The 26,432-nt window shown below is 39.4% G+C and overlaps 1 protein-coding gene across 2 annotated transcripts in view; it reads right to left on the bottom strand.

Annotated features, from left to right (window-relative positions):
- Positions 1–23,812, bottom strand: part of SCAF11 (SR-related CTD associated factor 11) — a 79,578-nt gene extending 55,766 nt beyond the window's left edge. The window contains exon 1 of one of the 2 annotated variants that reach the window (XM_033222330.1): positions 23,438–23,812. The gene's annotated coding sequence lies outside the window, so the exon portion shown is untranslated. The remainder of the gene's footprint in view (positions 1–23,437) is intronic. The other variant, XM_033222329.1, reaches the window with a different exon arrangement.
- Positions 23,813–26,432: the final 2,620 nt, after the last annotated feature.

Genomic DNA, 26,432 nt, shown 5'->3' with positions numbered 1-26,432 from the left:
CCTTGTTAATCTCACTGAATGAAACTACAAAATACTGACAGAATGAATGGAGCAGTTATCTGAAGACTCAGAAGTAAATAATAGCATTTGGACTAGAGAAGACACCAGAATCATCAAACTGTCAGTAAGTTTACCACCTTTTCTCCATCCAGAATCCCCTGGCCTGGGATTAATAAAGCCTGGAGCCTAGAAAGTAGGCATTGGTAACGACAGAGACCAAGATCTAAGAGAATCCCTCTAAATATAAAGTGAGGTGGGTAAGGGGGAGGGGAGTTGGCGGGGAAGGAGTGTCTCCTAATGTTCAGAAAGAGAGGGGGAAACTGTTCCTTTTTTTTTTCCTTTCTCTATTTCCCATTCCACTCCTTTTTTTTTTTTTTTCCTTTCTCTGTTCCCCATTCCTCATGTCCCTATTCCCAAATGATCTGGTGGTGGTAGTGGGTACAACAGTGGCAGCAGCAGGAACCTAAAACTCTTAAGAAAGAGAGGAACCATTCTCACCAAATAAACTCTGGGCCAATCTTGTTGACTTCTCTCTGTTTTCCTGATACTTGGATCCAGACACAGCTGTGGGAAATGGAGTAAATGAAAACCAATTTTCTGGCCAAAAGACAGAAAAGAGTGTCCCAAGGATCTAGAAAATACCATGGATATGACAGGAAAGAACTCAAGAAAGTAACAGCTGTTTCTGAACTCCTAACTCACCCAAGCTGAACATATGCGGATTTAAACCCAAGCAGCATACCACAGACTCTGAAATCTGAAATATAAGATAAACCTCCACACACATCACAGACTGGCTACTGGGTAATATATACTGAAAAAGTATAAATAGTAATGTAAAGTTTTGAAAACAGAACTGAAGTTAAAAAAATACAACCTACAGAAAGCTGGTTGGAACTTGTGACCAACCTGAACCCAGTTGGATCAACTGCCTGTAAAAATAAAAATATTAGCTTGGCACAGTGACTCAAGCATGTAATCCCAGCACTTTAAGAGGCCAAGATGGGAGGATTGCTTAAAGCTAGCAGTTTGAGACCAGTCTGGGCAACAAAGGGAGATCCTCTCTCTACAAAAAATAAAAAAAAAGTAGCCAAGCATAGTGGTGTGTGATTGTAGTGCCAGCTAATCAGGTGACTGGGGCAGGAGGATCCCTTGAGCCCAGGAGTTGAAGGATGCAGTAAGGTACAATCATGCCATGCACTTTAGCCTGGATGCAACAGCAAAACCCTGTCTCTTAAAAAAAAAAAAAAATCCAAAAAACTAAAACAAAAACATCGACATTTTCCATAGCATTTAAACAAAAGACAAAGTTTTGTAACATAATGTTCCAAATGTACAGAACACAATCCAAAATTAATTGGCATAGAGAGAGCTGGGAAAAATAACACTCTCATGGGAAAAGACAATTAAAAGAAAACACCAAGATGACACATCTGGGTGAATTTTCTAAAACGAATTATCTAACAAGTAGACAAAGATGTAAAGCCAGTATATATATTCCAACAAGTATAAGCAAATACTTTTGAAACAAATGGAAAGCCAAAAGATCACAGCAAAAAAATAGAAGATATAAAGAACAACCAAATGGAAACTAAAAAAAAGTGAAAACGGAAATAAAAATACATTGGATAGACTCAACAGTAGAAAGGAAGTAAGAGTAAAGAGTCAGTGAACTTGAAGATAAACCAATAGAAATTACCCAATCTAAAAAAACAAAGAGAAAAATATTGAAAAAAAAAAAAATTAAAGGCTTAGGGACCTGTGAGGCAGTACCAAAAACCCAACATGCACATCAAGAACGCAAGGAAAGGAAAATCACTGCAGAAAAGAAGAAAAAAGTAGACAGAAGAAGAAAAAGAAGAAAAAAGAAAGAAGAAGAAATAATGGCTGGAAACTTTCTGAAATTTGGTGAAAGGCATAAACTGCTACATTTAAGAAGTTCTCACAAATCTCAGAATAATCCCAATGAAATCCATGCCTGGACACACATCAGAGTCAAAAAGCTGAAAATTACAAAGGAAAACCTTGAAAGCAACCAGAAAAAAAATGATGCATTACTTACGAGGGGGAGGGAGTTTAATGATCTGAATCACTGGTGATTTCTCATCAGAAACCATGCAAGTCAGAAGAAAGAGGAACAACATCCTTCAAATGCTAAAATGGAAAAGAACTGTAAACTTAAAATCCTTTATCTAGTGAAAATATCCTTCAGGAATGAATGTGAAACAAAAGCTATTCAAAATTGATGAGAATTATTTTCCAGCTCTAAAAAATTCTTAAATGAAGTTGTGTCAGAAGAAAAACAATGTTAGGAATGATGGAAGATCAACAGAAACAGTAAATGCCTGAGTAAACATAGTTAACTATTCTCATCTTGAATTCTTTAAAATATGTTTGGCATTAAAGCAAATATTTATAACACTTTCTGGTAAGATTTCCAATACAGGCATACCTCAAAGACATCATGGGTCTAGGTCCAGACCAGAGTAATAAAACAATATTGCAATAAAGCAAGTCACACAAAATTTTTGGTTTCCCAGTATATATAAAGGTTTATATTATACTGTAGTCTATTAAGTGTGCAACATTATGTCTAAAAACTGTACATACTTGATTTAAAAATAACTTATTGCTAAAAATGCTAACAATCATCTAAGCAAGCCTTCAGCATGGTGGAGGGTCTTGCTTTGATATTGATGGTTGCTAACTAATCACAGGATGGTAGTTGCTGAAGGGCAGGGTGGCTGTGGCAATTTCTTAAAATAAGGTAACATTCAAATATGCCACACTGACAGACTCTTCCTTTCACAAAAAAATTATGTGTATGAGATGCTATTTGACAGCATTTTACCCACAGCAGAATGTCTTTCAAAATTGGGGTCAATCCTCTCAAACTCTGCCACTGTGTTCTCAACTAAGTTTATATACTATTTTAACAATGTTCACAATATCTTCAGCAACAGCACATTCCATCTCAAGAAACCACTTTCTTTGTTCATCCCCAAGAAACAACTCTTCATTCAAGATTTAATCATAAAATTGCAGCAATTCAGTCATGTCTTCAGTCTCCACTTCTAATTCTATAATAGTTCTCTTGCTGTTTACACCACACCTGTAATAGTTCCTTCACACAAGTTTTGAATCCTTAAAAGTCATCCATGAGGGTTGGAATCAACTTCTTCACAATCCTGTTCATATTTTAATCTCCTTCCATGAATTACGAATGTTCTTCATGGCATCTAGAATGGTGAATCCTTTCCATTACTTTGCCCATATCCATCCAAGAAATCACTGTCTAAAGCAGCTGTAGCCTTATGAAATGTATTTCTAACAGAATAAGACTTAACAGTCAAAATTACTTCTTGATCATTGGGTTGAAGAATGGATGTTGTGTTAGCAGGCATGAAAACAACATTTATCTCTAAATATTTCCATCAGAGCTCTTGGATGGCTAGGTGTCAATGAGTAAGTACTATGTTAAAAGGAATCTTTTTATCTGAGCACTTGGTCTCAACAGTGAGCTCAAAATATTCAGTAAACCATGCTGTAAAAGGATGGGCTATCATCCAAGCTTTGTTGTTCCATTTATAGAGCACAGAGTAGATTCAGCATAATTCTTAAGAGTCCTGGAATTTTCAGAATGGTCAATGGACACAGGTTTATAAATTTATAGTCACCAGCTGCATTAGCTCCTAACAAGACAGTCAGCCTGTCCTTGGAAGCTTTGAGGCCAAGCACTGACTTCTCCTCTCTACCTATGAGTCCTAGATGGCGTCTTCTTTCAATAGAAGGTTGGTTCGTCTGCATTAAAAATCTTTTGTTTAGTATAGCCACTTTCATAAATGATGTTAGCTAGGTCTTCTGGATAACCTGATGCAGCTTCGGCATCAGCACTTGCTGCTTTACCTTGCACTTTTATGTTATGGAGATGGCTTCTTAAACTTCATGAACCAACCTCTGCTAGCTTCAAACTTTTCTTCTGCAGCTTCCTTATCCCTCTCAGATTTCATAGGCTTGAAGAGTGTCAGAGCCTCGCTCTGGATTAGGCTTTGAGTTAACAGAATGTTATGACTGATTTGACCTTCTACCCAGATCAGTCAAACTTTCTTCATATCAGTGATAAGGCTGTTTGATCTAATTTCAATATTGTGGAGAAATAGGAAGGTCCAAAGAGAAGGGGAGAGACGAGGGAACAGCTGGTCAGTGGAGCAGTCAGAACAAAGGCAAACATAAATTATCTGTCTTATATGGGCACTCTTCGTGGTGCCACAAAATAATTACAATAGTAACATCAAAGATCACTGATCACAGATCACAACACATTTAATAAAAACAAAAATATTTGAAATACTGTGAGAATTACCAAACTGTGAAAGAAACATGAAATAAACACAAGTTGTTGGAAAAACGGCGGCAAACCTGCTTGATGCAGAATTGCCACAATCTTTAATTTGCAAAATATGCAGTATCTACAAAACACAATAAACTGAACTGCAATAAAAAGAGGTATGCCTATATATGTACATTTAACACAAGACAACTGCAACATAAAGGGGGGAACATAAAGGGACATACATGGTCGTAAGAACTCTATTTCACTTCAAGTGGTAAAATATCAATTCTAAGTAGACTAAAATTTTATGTATAATTCTTAGAGCTACCACTAAAAACATTAGTCAATGTCTTGTGTCACTCTACCTTCATCTCAAGAAGGGTGAGTAAAATACAGTAAGATATTTTGAGAGAGCCCGCATTCACATAACTTTTATTGTAGTATATTGTTATAATTGTTCTATTATTCCTTAATGTTGTTAATCTTTCCTGCACCTAATGTATAAGTTAAACTTTATCATGAGTATGTACATATAGGAAAAAACATGATATACATAGAGTTTGGTACTATCTGCAGTTTCAGGCATCTACCTGAAATAGCTCCCACATGGAAAAGGGGGTAACTACTATACCCAGTTCCCTTCAAATCAGTCCAGGTTGGCCAGTTAAAATGGAATACTAAAAAAATGTTTACATAACCCAAAGAAGGAGCTTACAGAGGAACAAAAACAGAGGGAACAAACAGAAAATAGACCTGAACCCAAACATACCCATATTTAAATTATGTGAGATTCAGCAAAAGTACTAGAGTATTAAATTTCTTCTATCAGAAAAGGTCTCAAATCAGTAATTTAAACTTGCATCTTAAACTAAAAAAGGAGCAAACTATATACAAAACTGGCAGAAGGAAAGAAAATAAAGGAACAGAAATCAATGAAATCAAAAACAGAAAAACAGATAAAAATCAACGAAACCAAAAGCTCATTCTTTGAAAAGATCAATAAAATTTAAACCTCTTGCTAGGCTGATGATGTAGATAGCCTGAATAGCCTTAGGTCTATTTGAAGAAATTGAATTTGTAGTTAAAAGCTTTCCAAAAAAGAAACCTCTAGACCCCCGTAATTTCCCTGGTGAATTCTAACAAATATTTAAAGAAGAAATAACACCAAATCAACACAATCTCTTCCAGAAAATGGAAGATGAGCACTTCCCAAATCATTTTATGAATCCAGCATTATCCTCATACAAAAAAAAAAAAAGTACATGAAAAGAACAAATTTATATTCTGCTCCTCATCAAAATAAAAACTATGGTACATTCAATCATATAATGAAATACTGTTCAGCAATAAAAAGGAACGAACTAGCATTTCATTCAACAAATTGGACGCATCTTAAAGGCATTCTATTTTGTCAAAGAAGCCAGTCTCAAAAAGCAACATATTCTAGAATTGCATTTACATGCAAAACTATAGTGATAGAGAACTTGTCAGCAATTACCTGGGTTAAGGGAATGTATGACTACTGAGATAGAACAATACAGTTTTTTGGGGGGGGGTGATAGAACCATTGCAAATCTTGACTGTAGTGGTAATACAGATCTATACATGTATTAAAACTCACAGAACTATATACCTCAAAAAGCTCAATTTTACTGTATATAATAAAAGTTCAATTTTCTTAACAAGACTAACATGAGAGCAATTTTTTGAAAATATTACAAACTAAAATATAAATTGTTAACATTTTCAAGAAAGGCACTTTTTCATTGTCAACTTCATACTTTCAGTTGTTCCAATTCTTATAGCTACTGTCAACACAGAAGCCACCCAAATTATACCGCCACAAGATGAGCTTGGGAGGGGGTGTTTGAATGTTTTATCTCTGCTTTCTCCATTTCTACAGCACTGACAGGTCTGAGAGACAACAGATATCCATAACCTGTCGAGATACAGAGATTAAAAACAACAGGCTCAATTTAACAACTCCACTAAATTCTAAGGCAGAGGTGCAGAAACAGATCAGTTCCAAAATCCTAAAGATAGCATGGGTGATCACCGAAGGAAGACATCTACTATGACTCCCAGTTAGGTTACACTCTTATGTGACAGTCATCCACTCTATGGGAAGAATGTATTTACAATGTAGTACTTTATTTAAGAAAATAAAAACGAGTGCCTTTTATGTGCCTGGATAGTTTACCATGACAGTCTGAAAAATCATCATATATGACAGGCTTCCATTATTTTCCAAATAAGAAACAACTGTAAACAGTAGCATATGTCCTTTGATACCTTCAATATATTTATGCAATTGTTGTCTAATAACCCCACCCCTGCTTAAGGTATAGAGGACAGAATACAAAGAGTTGATTACATAATCTTCATTTATCCTCAAGATTCTCATCCCCATTTACTAAAGTACAAGGACATAACTAATTTATATGCTAAGGGCAAACCTAAAGCTCTCTTATTTTTATTTCCGCCAGGCAATTTCTGAATGCCTGTTACAGGTACTTTAAAGGAAAGAGTTATACGTGTGGAAAAGTAGAGTTTACAGTAGAAAACTAAACTTTATGACTATTATTAGAGACAAAAAGCAAAAGAGCAATGAGATGTTACAGACTCATTTTACAACCAAACCTCCCAAGAAGACTACAGGAGCACTTGGGATCAACAGCACTGTATTTTCACAACTGGGAGGCAGAATAACAAAGACAAGAAAGGCATCCTGGGTGGAAGTATGGAAGCAGAGAAAGAACTGGTGAATTTTTATACTTTTAAGAAAAACAGGAAAACTGTCAACTATATTTTTACTTTAACACTTGGTGTACTTTGGAAAGACTTCTGAGCAGAAATGACAACGCCTGTCCAAATAACAAACAAAGCTCTCTTAGTTCATTTGTGCTGCTGTACCAAAAAAAAAAAAAAAAAAAAAAAAAACCACTTGAGACAGGTAATTTATAAAAAATAGAAATTTCTCACAGTTGTGGAGGCTAAGAAGTCTAAGATCAAGGCATCAGCAGGTTCAGTGTCTGGTGAGGATCTAGTCCCTGCTTCCAAGATGGCACCTGTTACTGCATCTTCAAGTATTAAGTGGGGGCCTTTCAGGAGGTGATTAGGCTGTGAGGGCTATGCCCTCATGGATGGAATTAGTGCCTTATAAAAGGGCTCTGTTAGTTCTCTCCAGCCCTTATAGAAGGCACTAATTCCATCCATGAGGGCAGAGCCCTTACAGCCTAATCACCTTCTAAAAGCGCCACCACTTAACACTGTTGCATTCAGGATTAAGTTTCAACATGAATTTTGGAGAGGGCATAAACATTGAAACCACAGAAAAATCCTAAGAGTTAAAGGGTGAGAATTACTGAAAATAAACGACCACATAAAAATGCTTGTCACAGAAAAATGAGAATGGATTTAATAGGAAAAAAGGGATGATGTTCAAATCACTGCTTCTGAAATTTTACCCCATTCTGTTTAAACAAGATTTTTAAAACTTTACAGAGTTTCAATTCCAGAAATTAGTTTCTTTTGCACAAATGCTGAAAGTTAACTCTTTCATTGGTTTCCCGAGAATTGATCACTTTCTTCATACTAATCCCTTACAAATTGGTACAAGTAGCTATTATAAAACCAAGATGGAAAAAAGCAATTATCTTGCACAGTATAAACACATCTACTCTTTTCTCTAGCTATGCCTATTATATGAATTTCTGAAACACAAACTCATCCTTCTAGCTATCTCAGAGATAAGTACAATTATGTTACATAAATGTATATGTATCAATGTGCCCTCATATGAATATTTTACACATAATTTAAAGAATTTCACAATCCTACTCCTATGAAATACTACAACTCTAATCCAGATACTGATTATATTACATACTACGCAAACTTAAAAAAAAAATTCTGCCATATTAGCATAAAGTATGAATAGATATTGGGATTCTTTCCTAAATGTAATCATATTACAAATGCTACAAATGCCCAAAACCTGGATTTTTGTGTAAGCTTTTCATATTATTTTTAGCTACTACTTTCTAACAAGTCATGAATTATCTCATTTAACTTTTATAGAACTTGGTGAAAGAAATATCTCAATTTTACATACAATGAAAGTAAGTAACATGCCCAAGATCGAAAAGCCAGCATTAAGTAGTAGGACTGGAACCCATAAGCCATTTACCAGTAAATAACACAAATATTAATCCAAGTCACTAGAAATTATGAGTATTCAAACAACAAGGATTGGTAACATTCTTAATGATTAAAATGACTGCAAAAATGCTAGGCTTTTAATCTGCCTTCTTTATCACTATATTACCAGGATCCAACAGCATGCCTTCAAAGGAGTGCCCAATTTTTTATGGATATGTTTAGCAACCAGAGCACATGTTATTTGTCAGGCACGATTCTAAACACACTTAGCCCCCCTCTCTACATATATTAAAAAAACACTATGATCTTGAGAGATTAACTTCATTTTACAGCAATACTGTCATTACCCCCATTTTATCATGGAAACACCTAGCAAGCTGTAGAGCTGGGACTGAAATTCAGGAAATCAGGCTCCCCTATGCTCTTAACCATTGACACTGAAATTCAGGAAATCAGGCTCCCCTATGCTCTTAACCATTGACACTAAACGGCCTAATACACAAAAAGATCTCTATAAGGGTCATAAGTTACACAACAACTCACCCGAATACCATCTCCTTACAGTATTTAAGTACTAATTAAGTAACATTTATCTGAGTCCAGTGGTAATAAATAGCAGTTAACTCTTATGTTCCATTCTCTTAAATTAGCTCTATTTAGTGAGTGATTTTCACACCCTTTTAGTGCAAAGAAACTGAGAGTAGAATAATCGGATCAAGACTGTCCTGTTCTACCAGGTTCCAAAATACCATTAGCGTTCCTCTTCCCAAAATACACTAATAGGAAAAACTAAACTGATATTAGTAAGATACTAGTTGTCAATGTCTTAGGACATAACCTAATATATCACATCATTTATAATAGTTTGCTTTAGGGAAACAGGGCAGCTGATTTATAAATTAACAAACTAAAGAAATATTGTTAAAGAGTATATATAGTTTGTTTTTGGAAGAGACAACTCAGACCAAAATGATGCTGTTAGAGATTGAGTGATATTGGGATTATCTCCTAAATGTAATCTTATTATAAATGCTACAAACTGCCAACTACTTTTTCAAGTGAAATCTCTAACTGGTCAGTCTTCTGCTATGTTCGCCATGACTAACACAGGATATGATCTGTTCGACACCATAAAGTATATCAGTAAGATATGCTAATGAGAAAGTAAACAGGATGAAGAGTCAAAAATGGTGAATGAACACATCCCTAAAACAAACTATTCTAAATGATGTGATAATTTAGAGAAGTTTTACAAATCCATGCCAAAAAATAACCCTGATATTGATCCAAGTCCCTTAAAGTTGTATCAAAATAACCCCTAAACAAACAGCCGCTTAGAGCTCTGAGATTCCTGTCTCCCAAAAAGATCCAAAAACCGAAACACCATTCTCCCATTTTCTGAAGAATAAATATTATCTGTCATCCTTGAATAAATAAGTTTTTTTTTTTTTTTATCTCATTTCCCCTAGTTATTCTAGCTACAGATTAACTTTAGGCTATTCACAGGGCTGGCTATTCAGTCTGAAAATTTGGAGTATTCTCCCTAGTCTACTGGTTTTCAAATTTCTTAAGTTTTATAAATATTTGATTCAAATTTTATTTTCAGATATATTTTAGAATATGGTTTTGGCTAACACAAAGCAGGCCCCATTATAGCCTATGTCAAAAAATCTGGGCAGAATACTAAAGGAATTCATCTAAGTACTATACTCTGAAAAGTAAATTAAAGTAGGTGGAATGTGGAGGGGAGTAAAAATCTGGAGAAGCAAACTACATTGAGTCTTCTCGTTTTATTTTTCATCTTTTCTCTCATAGCTTTGTCCTTAGGGTGGTTACATGGTGGCAGTGGCACAGGTGGCTAAAAGTCTGAGAGAAGCCCCATTTTTCTGGGCGTTTCTAGCCAAAGGAACCAGGAAAAGGGGACACTGCAGGGTGGAGAAAAAATCCTGGAGAGAGTCTGATCAAGAGGATTCCTTAATTCTCTGCATGAATCTACACAAGTCCTAGCTGAGCTATGCAAGCATTCAGTTAGCACAGGACAGACCCAGGGCAATACAGCAAAGGCTGTGAAAACTAAACTAAAGGTGAACTATCACCCCCAAAAGGTAAGACAAAGTTTGCAGTCTGAGGCCAGACATGATGGCCCATGCCTGTAATCCCAGCACTTCGGGAGGTAAGGTGGCAAGATTGCTTGAGCTCAGGAGTTCAAGACCAGCCTGGGCAACATAGCGAGACCTCATTGCTACCAAACAAACAAACAAAAAAAAATTAGCCAGGTGTGGTAGTGCACACAGGCAGCCCCAGCTACTTGGGAGGCTGAGGCAGTAGGATTGCTTGAGCTATGGTCATGCCACTGCACTCCAGCCTATGCAACAAAGATCCTGTCTCAAAAACAAAACAACAACAAAAAACCCCACCAAAATGTATGGTCTGAATCTAATGGGCTATTTGTTAAAACAAAACATCTCTAGAAGACTATTTACAGGGCCTAGAGTCGATATAACATAATATTGTCCAGGATACAGTTCCAACTTACTTGACATTCCAAGCACCAGAAAATGTGACCAATTTTTTTTTTTTTTTTTTTTTTTTTTGAGACGGAGTCTCGCTCTGTCGCCCAGGCTGGAGTGCAGTGGCCGGATCTCAGCTCACTGCAAGCTCCGCCTCCCGGGTTTTACGCCATTCTCTCAGCCTCCCGAGTAGCTGGGACTACAGGCGCCCGCCACCTCACCCGGCTAGATTTTTGTATTTTTTAGTAGAGACGGGGTTTCACCGTGTTAGCCAGGATGGTCTCGATCTCCTGACCTCGTGATCCGCCCATCTCGGCCTCCCAAAGTGCTGGGATTACAGGCTTGAGCCACCGCGCCCAGCCAATGTGACCAATTCTCAAGGGAACAGACAATCTATAATTGCCAACGCCAAGATAACTCAAATATTGGAATTACTGAGGACTTTACCTATTATAACTATGCTCCATGGAGAAAAAAATAAACACTTTCAAAAAAAGAAAAGACAGAATTCTCAGCAGTGAAATAGTAGGTATAAAAAATTAAAATTTTAGAGGTAAGAAATATGATGTCTAAAAAAAGGGTACAATAACAGAATAGAAATGCAAAGAAGTCAGTGAACATGAAGCCAAATCAACAGAAATGATCTAATCTGAAGAACAGAGAAATAAAAGAAGAAAAAAATAAAGACTCTCAGGGTCCTCTGGACAACATCAAAAGTTTTGTCACTTGAGTACCAGAAAGAGAAAGAAATTGGTACAGAAAAAAATACTGGAAGAAATAAGGTTCATAAGCCTCCTAAACTTGAAGAAGGGCACAAATTTAGAAATTCACCAAGCTCAGAGAACACCAAATAGGATAAATGCAATAGAAAAACATGCTTATAAATTATAATCAAAGGCCAGGCACAGTGGCTCATGCCTGTAATACTAGCACTTTGGGGAGCCGAGGCAGGTGGATTGCCTGAGGTCAAGAGTTCAAGACCAGACTGGCCAACATGGTGAAACCCCATCTCTACTAAAAATACAAAAATTAGTTGAGCACGGTGGTAGGCACCTATAATCCCAGCTACTCAAGAGGCTGAGGCAGAAGAATCACTTGAACCTGTGGGGGCGGAGGTTGCAGTGAGCTGAGATCGTGCCACCGCACTCCAGCCTGGGCAAAAAGAGCGAAACTCCATCTCAAAAATAAACAAACAAAAAAACCATAATCAACTGCAACAAAGCAAACATGAAGAAAAAAATCTTTTTTAAAATTTATTTTTATGTCAATAAGTTTTTGAGGTACAGGTGGTTCTTGGTTACATTAATGAGTTCGTTAGTGGTGATTTCTAGGATTCTGGTGCAGTTGTCACCTGAGCAACATTACACTGTACCCAGTATGTAGTCTTTTATCCCTCACTCCCTGCCAACCTTCACTCTGAGTCCCCAAAGTCCACTGTATCTTTCTACTTATTTATTTTTGAGACAGAGTTTTGCCCTGTTGCCCAGGCTGGAGTGCAGTGGTGCGATCTCGGCTCACTGCAATCTCCACCTCCCAGGCTCAAGCAATTCTCATGCCTCAGCCTCTGGAGTAGCTGGGATTACAGGTGCGCACCACCACACCTGGCTGATTGTTGTATTTTTAGTAGAGACAGGGTTTCACCACGTTGGCCAGGCTGGTCTCAAACTCCTGGCCTCAAGTGATCCGCCCACCTCGGCCTCCCAAAGTGCTGGTATTACAGGCATGAGCCACAGCGCCCAGCCCAAAGTCCGTTATGTCATTCTTATGCCTTTGCATCTTCATAGCTTAGTTCCCACTTATAAGTGAGAACATACAATATCTGGTTTTCCATTCCTGAGATACTTCACCTAGAATAATGGCCTCCAGCTCCATCTAAGTTGCTGCAAAAGACATTATGCCTGAGTAGTATTCCACGGTGTATATATACTACATTCTCTTTACCCACTTAGTTGATGGGCACTTAAGGTTGGTTCCATATCTTTGCAATTGCGAACTATGCTACTATAAACATGTGTGTGCATGTGTGTTTTTCATACAATGACTTCTTTTCCTATAGGTACTGAGTAGTGGAACTCCTGGATTGAATGGTAGATCCAAATATGTTCAAAATATTATCATTTCAACATGTAATAAATTTAAAAATTATTAAAGATGTAATCGATTTAATAATTGTTTAATGAGCTATTTTACATTCTTTTTGTAAAATCCAGTGTGTATTTTATACTTACAGTACATCTCAATTCAAATTAACCACATTTCAAGTGCAAGAGTCACGTATTTAGTTACTGGCTACTCAATTGGACCATGAAGCTCTAATGCAACCACTAAAAAATAATACAAAGAGATAAGAGTTAAAAAACCAAGGGATACATTTAAATAAAATATCAAAATATATTCATATAATCTAAAAAAGGACAGACACTTTGGGAGGCTGAGGCAGGGTTGCTTGAGGCTGAGTTTAAGACCAGCCTGTGTAACACAATGAGACACCTATCTCTACAAAAAATTTTAAAAATTAGCCGAGTGTGGTGGCATGCACCTGTAGTACGAGGTACTCTGGAGGCTGAAGCAGGAGAATTACTTGAGCCCAGGAGATTAAGGTTGCAGGGAACTACGGCCATCCCATAGCATTCTAGCCAGGGAACAGAGTGAGACCTTGTCTCTCCCCACACCTCCCAAAAAAGGAAGAAAATAGAGGAGCAAACAGTAATAATTATATTAAATGTAAATAATGTAAATAATCGTGCACACCAATTAAAAGAGATTATCAAACTGGATTTTAAAGAAAGACTGAATTATATGCCTGTCTACAAGAAACTCTTTAAAAATAAAGATAGGTTAAACATATAGACCAAGATATGCCAAACAATACAAACAATAATAAAAGACGGTTGGAATGGCTATATTAATATGAACTATATTTTAAACCTATTTAAAGAGTCTAACTGGATTTGTTTACCCTCCATTCAGTTTTAATTATATCTAGTTCTGTGGCAGTTTTGAAACAATGAAGCTATTTCATTTCATGCATCTCCCTCACATTACTCATGTTGATGCATTAAGTAACTGGACACGCACAACAGTTCCTAAAGAAATATTACCTATTACATTAAAACTGTCCTATCTGATGGGTTTTCTATGATGAGGTTTTCAGGTGAATGATAGCTTATAAATTTTTTGAGTTATTAGTATTTATTCCCCATTATAACAGTTTACCGAAACATTCTTCTTGACAAGCCATCTAGGCATACAAAATAGTGCTATAAGTATATTTACATTTAAAAAAAAAAATCACCTATCAGGGCTGGGTGCGGTGGCTCATGACTGTAATCCCAGCAATTCAGGAGGCTGAGGAGGGCAGAGGTCAGGAGTTCGAGATCAGCCTGACCAACATGGCGACACCCTGTCTCTACTAAAAATACAAAAATTAGGCGGGTGTAGTGGTGCATGCCTGTATTCCCAGCTACTCAGGAGGCTGAGGCAGGAGAATTGCTTGAATTTGGGAAGCAGATGTTACAGTGAACCGAGATTGTGCCACTGCACTCCAGCCTGGGTGACAAAATGAGACTGTGTCTCAAAACAGAAAAAACAAACAAGACCTATTATTTGTAAACTGTTTGATTGATCCCAGAGAATTTTTAAAACAGTGTTGTTTTGGCCGCTCTCTTTCATGTTTGTATTTCTGTTTTGGTTTGCTTTAAGCTGCTAAATAACTACTGTGGTCAGGATACTAAGCCTGGTATTGGAATAAAATGACAGATTAAGATACTGTATCCCTTCATGGTACAAAGAGCAGACTTGGAGACATAGGATACAGAAGATGAACAAGATAGCATATGCTAAGTGCCAAATACAAGAAATAGTCAAAGAGTTCCTAAGACATTTTTTAAATGTACCAGTGGGGGAGTAACTAACAACTGAGGCAAGTAAAGAAAAATAAAAATAGTAAAGTGCAAAAAGTTGGCCGGGCGCGGTGGCTCAAGCCTGTAACCCCAGCACTCTGGGAGGCTGAGACAGGTGGATCACGAGGTCAGGAGATCGAGACCATCCTGGTCTACACGGTGAAACCCCGTCTCTACTAAAAAATACAAAAAACTAGCCGGGCGAGATGGCGGGCGCCTGTAGTCCCAGCTACTCGGGAGGCTGAGGCAGGAGAATGGCGTAAACCCGGGAGGCAGAGCTTGCAGTGAGCCGAGATCGCGCCACTGCACTCCAGCCTGGGCAACAAAGCGAGACTCCATCTCAAAAAAAAAAAAAAAAAAGTGCAAAAAGTTAATGTTCTTCAGTCTAAATTAGGACTTAAATTGTGTTTTCTTAGGTGGACTTTAAGTCCACCCCTCTCTCATTTATCTGTTTTTAAAGTTGTTTATAAGATGTTTAAATTGGGGACTTTGAGCTTAATGCAGTAGCAGAAAGGTGGTGGCAGTGGGGAGATGGACAGTAGGGGAAACTAGTCAGGAGAAAATGGAAAGAAGACTACATATCAATAAAGAAGGCCGGATTAGAGCTAAGCTCCCCTAGGGCACAGACCTAATAGACACATAGACATCAACAAACCTGGAGTTCAGAACTATGGGTAGAGTGAATGCCTACAACATACTAGGTAATGAACTACACATTCTGGCATGCCTTCCCACGTTTAATCCGCAAAATACCAGAACACGGTATATTTAAAAACTTAAAACACCGTCAATACTGAACAACAGAACATCGCATTAAAAAGGCTTAAAAATCGTACATTAAACAGAGCTAACTTAAGAATATGAACAAGAGACAGAGTTAGTTGCTATTACCACTGGACTTAGATAAATGTTCTTAAAAAATTAGGTGAGGAAACTGAGATACTGATTAGATCACCTATAAAAGGTGACAGTCATCTAGGACAACCAGAGTTCAAAACCAGGTCTGACTGACTCCTAAACCTATACACACACACACACAAACACACACACGCACACACACAAAAGACTGAACTAATTTTTACCTTATTGTCAAAATTACAATAAAAAGACAACCCTAAAAGTACATCTGAGAAGTCTAGGGTAAAAGAAAGGATAAAAAAGGAAGTTTAGTCTTATCCCTAACAGAGATGTGAGTCTCAAGAGGGTTTAAATGTACTCTAGAGGGTTTAAATTTAAAGACTGAGAACACTTTTAATTTTCACTAAAAGTGTTGGTATAATAATCTTTTACAAAAAGGAGTAAGTATAAATTTTAAAAGAACACGTCTGTATGCTGCTATTCTGGCTGGAGGCATTGGAGACCAAGTTAGTGAGCAAAATGCCCATGTTAGGAATAGTGAGGGAACCCAGATTAAGGTACTAGAGCTCAAACAAAATGGTAAAATCTTCAGTATGGGGTATCTAAGAAGTATGGAGTAAGTGGTGCATCCCAGGACAGGATGTCAGAGTCTAAGTAGAGAAAAAAGTTAAGGCAATGGGAAACTGGCCATATGCAAGGGATTTATCCAATTTAGTAAGTAATGACAATGAGTCAGAATTCTCCTCGTGAGAAGGGAGTTATAAATTTGGTAATGGAAAAAAAGAGAACAAATCTCATGGACTGAAATTGGAGAAATTGGTACCAATTCATGGTTTTCTACACACAGACATCGAAATAATTAGAGCATCCAAATCTTGTTTGCTAAATACCTTTTTCCACTAAAAGCAACCACTCTTTGGAGGAATGGTTGATTCCAGTGCTGGGGCAGGGAAAGTACGAGGTGAGCTTCATTTTCTTATGCCCAAAAGGAAGGAAGTGGCTGGGTGTGGTGGCTCACACCTGTAATCCCAGCACTCTGGGAGGCCAAGGCAGGCAGATCACTTGAGGTCAGGAGTTCAAGGTCAGCCTGGCCAACATGGCAAAATCCCGTCTCTACTAAAAATACAAAATTTAGCCAGGTGTAGGGGCCCACGCCTGTAATCCCAGCTACCTGGGAGGCTGAGGCGCAAGAATCACTCGAACCTGGGAGGCAGAGTTTGTGGTGAGCCAAGATCACCACACTGCACTCCAGCCTGGGCAACAAAGCAAGACTCCACCTCAAAAAAAACAAAAAAGGAAGTATGAAGAACAAGTCAAAAGAAAACAGAAACTATCTTGAAGGGCTTTCAATAGCCAAAGCTAAGACAATCTCGGAATAAATAAATAGCAAGTTTAACAAGGAATGGGGTATTTTTATAGTCTCAAAATACTTTTCCACAAAAATGCATGTTAATTACCAATGGGACAAAAGTAACTTTACAGTGAAGAAGCTTGGATGATATTACCTCAATCAAGTTATTATAGTGCACACTATGCGATATCAAGTTATCACATCATCAGTAATGAGACAAACAGAAATTGTATGCCATTTGATAGGACACAATGAGAAAAACGCAACATCATTACTGTCAAATAGCGTACAACCTGAATCTAACCATAAGGAAATATCTGGCATCCTACAGAAAGTACATGTGGGGGGCAAAAAAAAAAGAAAGTATCATGCAAACCCAAATGGAGAGACATTTTGCAACAGAACTAATCTATAAGCTTTAAGCAGTACAAACAAGGTCATGAAAGTCAAGACTGGGGGACTGTTCCAAGTTGAAGGAGTCTAAAAAGATGTTACAGTTAAATGCAACACAGAATTCTGAATTATTTTGTTACAAAGGAAATTACTGTGGAAACTGGCAAAACTTGAATGTGGTCTGAGGTTAGATTCTAATAATATAGGAAGATTAATTTCTTAATTTTTTTTTTTTTTTTTTTTTGAGACAGGGTCTTGCTCTGATGCCCGGACTGTAATGCAGTGGCACAATCTTAGCTCACTGCAGCCTTGAACCTCCTGGGCTCAAGCGATCCCCCCATCTCAGCCTCCTGAGTAGCTGAGACCACAGGTGCATGCTACCACACCTAGTTTTGTTTCTTTTTTGTAGCGACAAGTTCTCACTATGTTGCCCAGGCTGGTCTCAAACTCCTAGGCTCAAGTAATCCTACTGCCTCTGTCTCCCAAAGTTCTCAATTATAGCTGTGAGCTACCGCACCATGCCAATTTCCTAATTTTGATGGTTATACTGTAGTTGTGCAACACAAAATCCTTGTACTTGTTTGAGGTGATGAGACTGTACCTGCAACTTACTCTCAACTGGTTTAGGAGAAAAAAGGTCTTTGTAGAGTACATGGAGCTTAAGTGGGATTCTACAATTTACTCTCAAAAGACTCAAGGGGGAAAAGTTCTTTGTACTGTACTAGGAACTTTTCTGAAAGTTTGAGAATTTTTTTCTGTAGTTACCTATAAAATTCACTTACAGAAGATAAGCAAAGCAGTGTTCCTTTTAAATGAAGAATAGCATGACAGTATATATTTTCACCTCTTCTTTTTATAAGACCCTGCTTTATTATTAGGAGATTGTCAATGACCTTTGATCTCTATCTGCATCGTCCAATAACCACTATTCAGTACCTCAACTGCACTACCCACTTTGCGAGTGCTCAACAACCACGTCACTCAGTTACTACAGCAGGCAATACAGATTCAAAACATTTCCATCATTACAGAACTGTCTACTGGACAGCACCGATCTAGAGGTTGACAGGCCTCTAGATCAGTGAAACAACTGAAGACTGAAAGTCAGATGGACCCAGGTATAGATACTTAGCAACTTCTCTGACACTTAAGTCATTTAACTTCTCCAGAGCCCCAGACTCATGCGAAATGGACTAATACATTCAACATTGCAAGGCTACTGAAAAGATCAAATGAAAATTTATGCAAAATGTCTACAACAGAGTGGCTGACACATAGTAAATATCTGATAAACATTATCTGTCTTCTGTAATATGGGTGATAATTAAACTTTGATCTCAATACTTTTAGATCTAGTTAAGCAATTACAGAGGCATCACCTTACTGTCCTGCTTGTTCAAAAGGCCAATGAACTTCACATTGTTAGTCAACAAATTTTTTTTTTTAGTTCTTACCTTATTAAACTCTTATGAACACTTGACCCAACTCTCTCTTCTTGACTTCTTTCTCCTTGTAACACACTCTTCCTTTGGTTTCTGTAACACCCCACTCACCCTCTACTTCTCTGATCTTCACAGTATTCTCTGGGAGCTCACATTCTTCCAGCAAAGTTTTTTAAATGTTAGAGGTCATTGTGGTTCCAGCCTAAGCTTTTTTCCCCCCAAGTTATATTCCCTCACCTGGGCAATTTCATCCATACCTATAGTTCCAATTATCTGTATGGGTGACTCCAGTTTTCCATTTCCAGCCCATACTCCTCCTCTGAATTTTAGAACCATACATCTAATTACTTACAGGAACTTCTACCTGAAAGCTCCAAAGGTACTTTAAGCCTGATATATTAAAACCAAAAGAGCTCTTGTCCTTATCTGGCACAACCTAGGAATGTAATCCAGAAGTCGTTTTTCAAATTTCTTTCTCCCTCACTTTCAATCTATTAACTGAGGCCTGCTGGTCTCAAATCCCATCCACTGAGCCCATCTCCACAATTATCATCCTAATTCAAGTTATCCTCATCTTTCCCAGACTACTAGAAAAGACTGCTAACTAATTCTCCCAGATCTCCTCTTGCTGCCTCTCTCCTCCCTTTCAATACATATCACCACAATCCTACTTCTGCCTTCTGGAACGATAAGAAATTAATATGGCTTCTAAATGACAACATTTTTAACAATAAGATAGTTATACTGCTTGATATGGTTTGGCTGTGTCCCCACCCAAATCTCATCTTGAATTGTATTCCCATAACTTCCACGTGTTGTGGGAGAAACCTGTTGGGAGATAATTTGAATTACGGGGCAGTTTCCCCCATACTGTTCTCATGGTGGTCTCACAAGATCTGATCATTTTAACAGGGGTTTCTGCTTTTGCATTTTCCTCTTTTTCTCTTACCACCACTATGTAAGAAGTGCCTTTCTCCTCCCACGATGATTCTGAGGCCTTCCTAGCTATGTGGAACTGTAAGTCCAATTAAACCTATTTTTCTTCCCAGTCTCAGGTATATCAGCAGCGTGAAAACAAACTATTACACTGCTCTACTCTTAGCTGAGGCATTCTTAGCTCCTTCTATATTAAGACAAATGATAGTTTCAAGGTCACATACTGTCACACTCCTCTAAAAACTTTTTACACACCGCTTAGGCTACGTGTGGGGGTTCATTCCTGTAATCCCAGCACTTTGCGAGGCCAAGGTGGGAGGATTACTTAAGCCCAGGAATTTGAGACCAGCCTGGGCACCATAGTGAGACCTGTGATCACACCACTGCACTCCAGTCTGGGAGACAGAGCGAGATGCTATCTGAAAGCAAAAACAAAACAAACAACAACAAAAAACAAGGATCCCTGAAATGAACATGGCTCACGTGCATGGATATAAGTAACTGGGCAGTTTATGCTACAGAGACTTGCTTAGTCTAAACTTTCAATCCACAATCACTATTCGTAATGTTTATAGCTGAAAGCATGTTAATTCATTAACTTACATGTAAGGCATTGTTCAGGTGTTTAGGGACAAAACAGTGACCAGTACTGACAAATGCTGACCTCACAGAAGCTAAATTAGAGTGAAGAAAATAAACAATAAACCTCAGTTAGTAGATTACAAAGCATGCTGCAAAATGATAAATGCTATGGAGAAAAATCTGGTATAAAAACAGATACGAAATATCGGGGGGAAGGCTGTTGTTTTATACATAGTAGTTAGAAAAGACCACAACAGCACAGGGGAAAGGAGATTGGAGAAACAGTAAGGAGATGAAGTCAGAGAGGAAGAAGAGACTCAAATCATAGAGTCTTGTAGACCATAGGAGTATGGAATTTACTATGACTGAGAAGGGAAGTCATCTGAGAATAGAAGTTACATGACCTGACATTTTATCAGGATCACTCTGGCTATGGAGTGTTAAAGACTGTAGATCAGCAAAGATCACAGTGACTTTTTAGGAAGATATTTCTGAAAGCAAAATAGTGGTTGTGTTTTTATGCTTTCTATTGAATTTTTATGTGTCTATGTACTAGGAATTCATACATTAAGTTCACAGATACAACTTAAAAAATACAATGCAAAGACGAGTTTTGGGAATAGCAAGAGAATGATACTGGATATTTTAACTCTGGGCTCTACTCAGTATTACTGCTGAGTAATAGTATTACTAACAGTATTACTGCTCAGAAGCAAGACAAGGTGCAAGGCTACTAATTTATTTTGGGGGACAGACTATAATTAAAAATCTGGATTTTATTTCACCGGGCAAGGTAAACCTTGTCAAGGTACAATTTACATCATTAAAAGACAAGAGCAGGTGATAGCAGGGTTTGCTAAAGGGAAGCTACAATGAAAATTAATCTACAGTTGACTTTCTTTTTATTACTTTTATGCCTGCTTCTCTCTTTAAGATGCTACGACTATCTCTGATACACTTTAAAAGTTCAGTATTAAGTTGATGGGTAGTATAATACTGCACTTTCTGATTACTAAAAGATGTTATTGATGATGAATCAACAGTATCATGTAGCTGCACTGATTCATCCTACCTCTGTGAATAAAAGCACAGGTTTTCAAGAAAACTGTCTAAGCCCTAGCTGGTGCCAAACAACGATAGGGAGCTAAGTAACTCCTGAAAAATTTTGATCTTAACACACTGGCCCCATTACCACATGAAGGTATTAACAGAAAAAGTAAAAAAATTCTCCGTAATATTTCCTCCATGACATGTTTTCAGGCAACGTATTTAGAAACTTTAAATTTTCTTCTACAGTTTTCTTCCCCTTTATACTGAAGAATGTCTTTAAAGCATGAGTATACTTACAGTAAGCAAACATTCAAATTTTACCCCAATGAAATCTTAAAATGTACTCAAACTCTCAGGCAAAAAGTTCACTATCTGAATGTGAAAAACTGAGTGACTGTTAAAATATTTGCAAGCACCAAAAAATACAGCTAAAATGCAGCTACCCTAAGAACTACTATTTTTAAAAAACTCATATTGCATAAAAAATGTAAATTCAGATTATCCCATAGGATAATATAGAACACAAGAAATCCAAAGACAGTTTCAAGATTTCATTTCTCTTGCCCACTGAGTTAAAACAACAAAAACAAAAGGCCCATAAACTTTTTCCTTGCATCTTTTGACCAAAATAGTGAGATGATCAAGCCAACTGCCAAAGAAACAGGAAAGAGAAAGCAATTGTTTAGAAATACACTTGATTACATGTCAAAATTTTAATACAATTACTAATAAAATATAAAAACCGTTATTTTAAAATGTACTGCCCTGATATTCTGCTGCTGAGGTAGGTAGTGATATGTACAAATTAATTTTTCTTTCTAAAACGAAAAAATACTGCATTTATTAATATGCTATTCCCAAATTTCGGGGGCAATTCCCAAAGCAGAGAAAATGTAACATCAGCATCTACTACACAAAGCATTAAAAACATTTTTCAGCAGTTTTGCTTAAGTCTCTTAGATCAGTGGTAGCATGTTAGCCAAAATGTAACCCAAAATGAATGAACAACAGTCAGCTGGTAGACACTGTATGTAATACAATACGGAAATATATTGAAGGTATTTCAAAATTCAACATTTGAATCTGTGAATGTCTAAATCAAGTACTCTAAATCGAGCGTCTACTTTTGAAACAATACTCCAAAATACGTGTTGGTGGCAAGACCGCCAGCCATCTGTTTGAAATCTTTTTAATGGTTCAAAATTCCTAAGTCTGAGGAGGAGCAACCGATTAGGCTAAATTTATATCTCCCGGCCCCGTAGTCGTCAGGCCAGGTAGCGAATTTAAAACATTGGGGGTGGGTGAGTAGTTTGAAGTTCAGATCACGGAGTGAAAAAGGCTGATGCTTAGAAGCGCCGGCTCTTCCCCATTCGCGCACTCGAGAGGTCACGGCGTAGTAAAGTTTGGTTTCACTAGCGGGCTTGGACGCTCGCGACCAAAGTCTCCCAAGAAAAGCCGACACCGCGGTCGGGAGCGCCCGGAAGCTCAGCAGGACACGTTTCCACCGCAGGGAGGAGGGCGTCTGCGGCGGTTCTGGCGTGGAGCCCCTTGTCCCCCTGTAGGACCCTGCACCCGGGCGGGGACGGGCTTCGCCGGCTAAGGCGGCGGGAGGCGCGTAGGCCACAAGGAGGAAATGGGACGGAGTGCGACAGAGAGGCGGCGGCGGCCCAGGGCCGGGCCTCCCTCGCGGGGCAGCGGGAGGGAAAGCGGCCCTCCCGGCCGCAGCCTCCCCCATCTCGAGAGGCAGCTCTAACTTTCCTCCCAGCGCACGACGTCGCACGGGCCGCGCGAGATTCCGAAACTTTGTCAGCCCTCGCGTCGCCCTAGGCCCGCTCCAGCGCTCTGCGCCGGCCGCTAACCCTCGTCTAGCCCAGACAGCTGCCCAAGCCCATCCACCCCGCGGGTCGACCAATGTTTACCTCAGGCCGAGGTCGAGGCGCTCGGTCCGGCCGCGGCCCCACAGCAGGTTCCCAGGTCACAGTCACTCCGCCAACAAGTTCCCCAACATGGACTCCTTCGTCCGCTTTGTGGTGTTACAGGGTCTCTGGGACACTGACTCCGCTGGCTCGGTCCGGAGGCGGCGGCGAAACAGGGAGCGACCCAGGTTGCGCCGCTCCGCGCGACTTGCGCCACCGCTACTCTCCCTTCCCCCGCCTTGTCTAGCCTCCTCCCTCCCCTCCCCTCCCCGCGCGTCTCCCTCCTCCTCCCTTCCCTCGCTCGCTTGGCTCACTGTCGGCGCGCTAAGGTGACGACGGCGGCTGCCGGACTCGCCGTGTTCGGCCTACTCTCGCTCTGGCCCTGAGTGCATGTTCGCAGTGCCCAGCCAGGCCGCAGGGGGGCGCTGGCAAACTGCTCTTTGCGACCGAGAAGCGTGGTGGGTGGAGTCACGTCACGCGGCCTGTGAGCGGGAGGAAGGGCAGCTGCGATGGAGGGGCCTTCTGGGAAACGTCCTTCCTGCCCCGCCTTTCGCCCACGCTGCGGATGGTGCGCCTGCGCAGCGCGTGGACTTTGGCCTCAGGGCTCCTTTGGCAGTTTTACAGGCTGCGTCGCGGAGGACAATGAAAGAGGCTTTAAGGTGACTGGACAGGAAGGATTTTGCTCAGGGTGTGTTCCTCTATCTTTATGGTAATCTGATATTGAAAAGAGTGTTCGTATGTTTGCGGTGGATTGAGTGTTCACCTGGCGGCGCTGCCCACGTGAAATGCAGCCCGTGGGGTGAAGAGTAGGTAACTTAGAAGCCCACCTTTCCTCCTTTCTGGTGGGCATTTTTTAGATGCCGGAGGGAGAGCTTTCCCCCCTGTCTCCCCGAGCCTAGGGGCTTTCGCCTGTCTTAACCCCACATCACAAAATTAAATTTGGACCAGGTGCGCGGTCTCTCACGCCGGTAATCCCAGCACTTTGGGAGGCCGAGGCTGACAGATCCTTTGAGCCCAGGAGTTCGAGACCAGCTTGAGCAACGTATTAAGACCTCGTTCGGGAGGTTGAGGTGGGAGAATCGCTTGAACCCGGGAGGCTGAGGTTGCAGTGAGCCGAGATCGTTCCACTGCACTCCAGCCTGGGCGACAGAGCGAGACCCTGTCTCAAGCAACGACAACAAAAACTATCATGATTTACTTTAAAGACCTCCACGTTGTGGTTAGTGACGTGTGTGCCAGCCTCCACTTTTTTCCTCGGCGGGTTATTAAATGTTTTGTTTTACCTCGGAAGTATTTTGACTTTTTCAAAGCCACTGACTCTTTAACCTCCTAATTTCTCTTGTCGATTGCAGCAAGCTTCCGGTTGCTCTGTCTGCCTTCAGTGTCCCCCATCTACCAGCTGACCTTCCAGTCCTCCCACCCACGCCCTTGTCCTGCTTGCGGCTCCCGCAGGACTAAGCTCTGCTCTCTGCGCGCGGATCACCCAGGTCCCAGTCGCTTTCAGCCGCGCGTTCACACCTTTTCCTGTCGCCTGCCCCGGTTCTGTCCGCGCGCGCTGCGCTCTCCCAGCCACGCTGACGCCTGCCCGCGATGACTTTCCTCCCTTCTTTGTCGCGGCCCTGCCTACTGGGCGCTTCCCTGCCGCCTTCCCGCATTCTCGCAGACTACGTTGCCGCGTCCCCTGCTCCCGCCCTGAGGACGTCGCTTTTCTGGCACTCTCATCGTGTACATTCTGTTGAGTCTGCTCACTGTCTCACACTGTGAGAATTGGGGCAGTGTCTTATCACTTTAATAACAGCGTCCGACACTTGCTGAAGGAGCACATGAATGGCAGCCTTGTCGCTGTCAAAGTCTTTGGAGTTTTTCAGTGTACTGTTTTTGATATGGGGTTAGGGAATTTAGATGGCTTTACTGTATTTGGGATAATTGAGGGAAAAATGAGCTAGAGACATTAAAATGCTTTCTTCTCATGGAAGAACAAAATTCTTATGAAGGACCTTTCCCTGTCAAAATCAGAGCAAATAGTACAGGATATATACTCTTTGGATATAAAGAATGATTATAAAGAATGATTGTTAAGAGAAATAGTGAAAATTAGTGTAGAATGATATAACCCGATCAACACTTATGAGCCATCCAACAGAATAAGGGTGTAGCTTTGCTATGTATACAATCTCTAGGACTCACTCTAGAGAGTCCTGCCTCTAGGAGTGTAACTCCTGATATGGACTCCTGGTGCAACATGCTTATGCGTATGTTTTATATTTTTAAAACATCTCAATTTTGTTTTAGGAAAGTGTTTTGTCTCAAAATTTAATTAAAGCCTAAATGATAAAATCTGCCAAATAGAAAACTATTTTAAATTGATGATAACAGTATGGTTTCATCAAAACTAAAAAATAACAAATCTTTTGATGTATTTATGTCCTAGCAGAGACTAAGTTTTCACGTTCTTGCTATTGGCCTCCTAGATATCATGTGAGCATGTCTTAAGGAAAAATGCTCTTAATGCCACTGTGGTTTCCACCTTCATGTGCAAATAGAAGAGAGTGGTGGTTTGCAATAGGCCATTCTTCCCAGAGAAAAGATCATGTGTATTTCTCCATATGCAGCAGCAGCATCATTAGGTTTGGATGTAAAGATTTATTATTCTCTCTGATGTTTTCGTATTTTTAAAATGTACAATTTAATGAAGAGGTACAGAGTTCTAAATATAAAAGATGAGCTATAAAATGAAAGAGTAAAGTTGATATACCAACCATTGTTGTCAACATTTTAGATTTGATTTTAACCATAAAAAGCACAAATGATACTCATCATAAAACAGCCTTCAACTGAATGTCCCCTTGGTGTGTTGCACTTTACCAGGCACTTAAAATATCAATCCTGCCACATAGCAACAGAAACCTACAATGGCACCTTTAAAAATGGGTAATCAACGTATTGATTTTGATGGAGCTTTTTCAGAAATAACTGCTATTTTAATTTAACTGTTATG

This window comes from Trachypithecus francoisi, unplaced genomic scaffold, assembly GCF_009764315.1.
Source record: "Trachypithecus francoisi isolate TF-2019V2 unplaced genomic scaffold, Tfra_2.0 Lachesis_group11, whole genome shotgun sequence".
In the NCBI taxonomy this organism is placed as follows: Eukaryota; Metazoa; Chordata; class Mammalia; order Primates; family Cercopithecidae; genus Trachypithecus; species Trachypithecus francoisi.
This window is presented reverse-complemented; position numbering and strand designations above follow the sequence as displayed.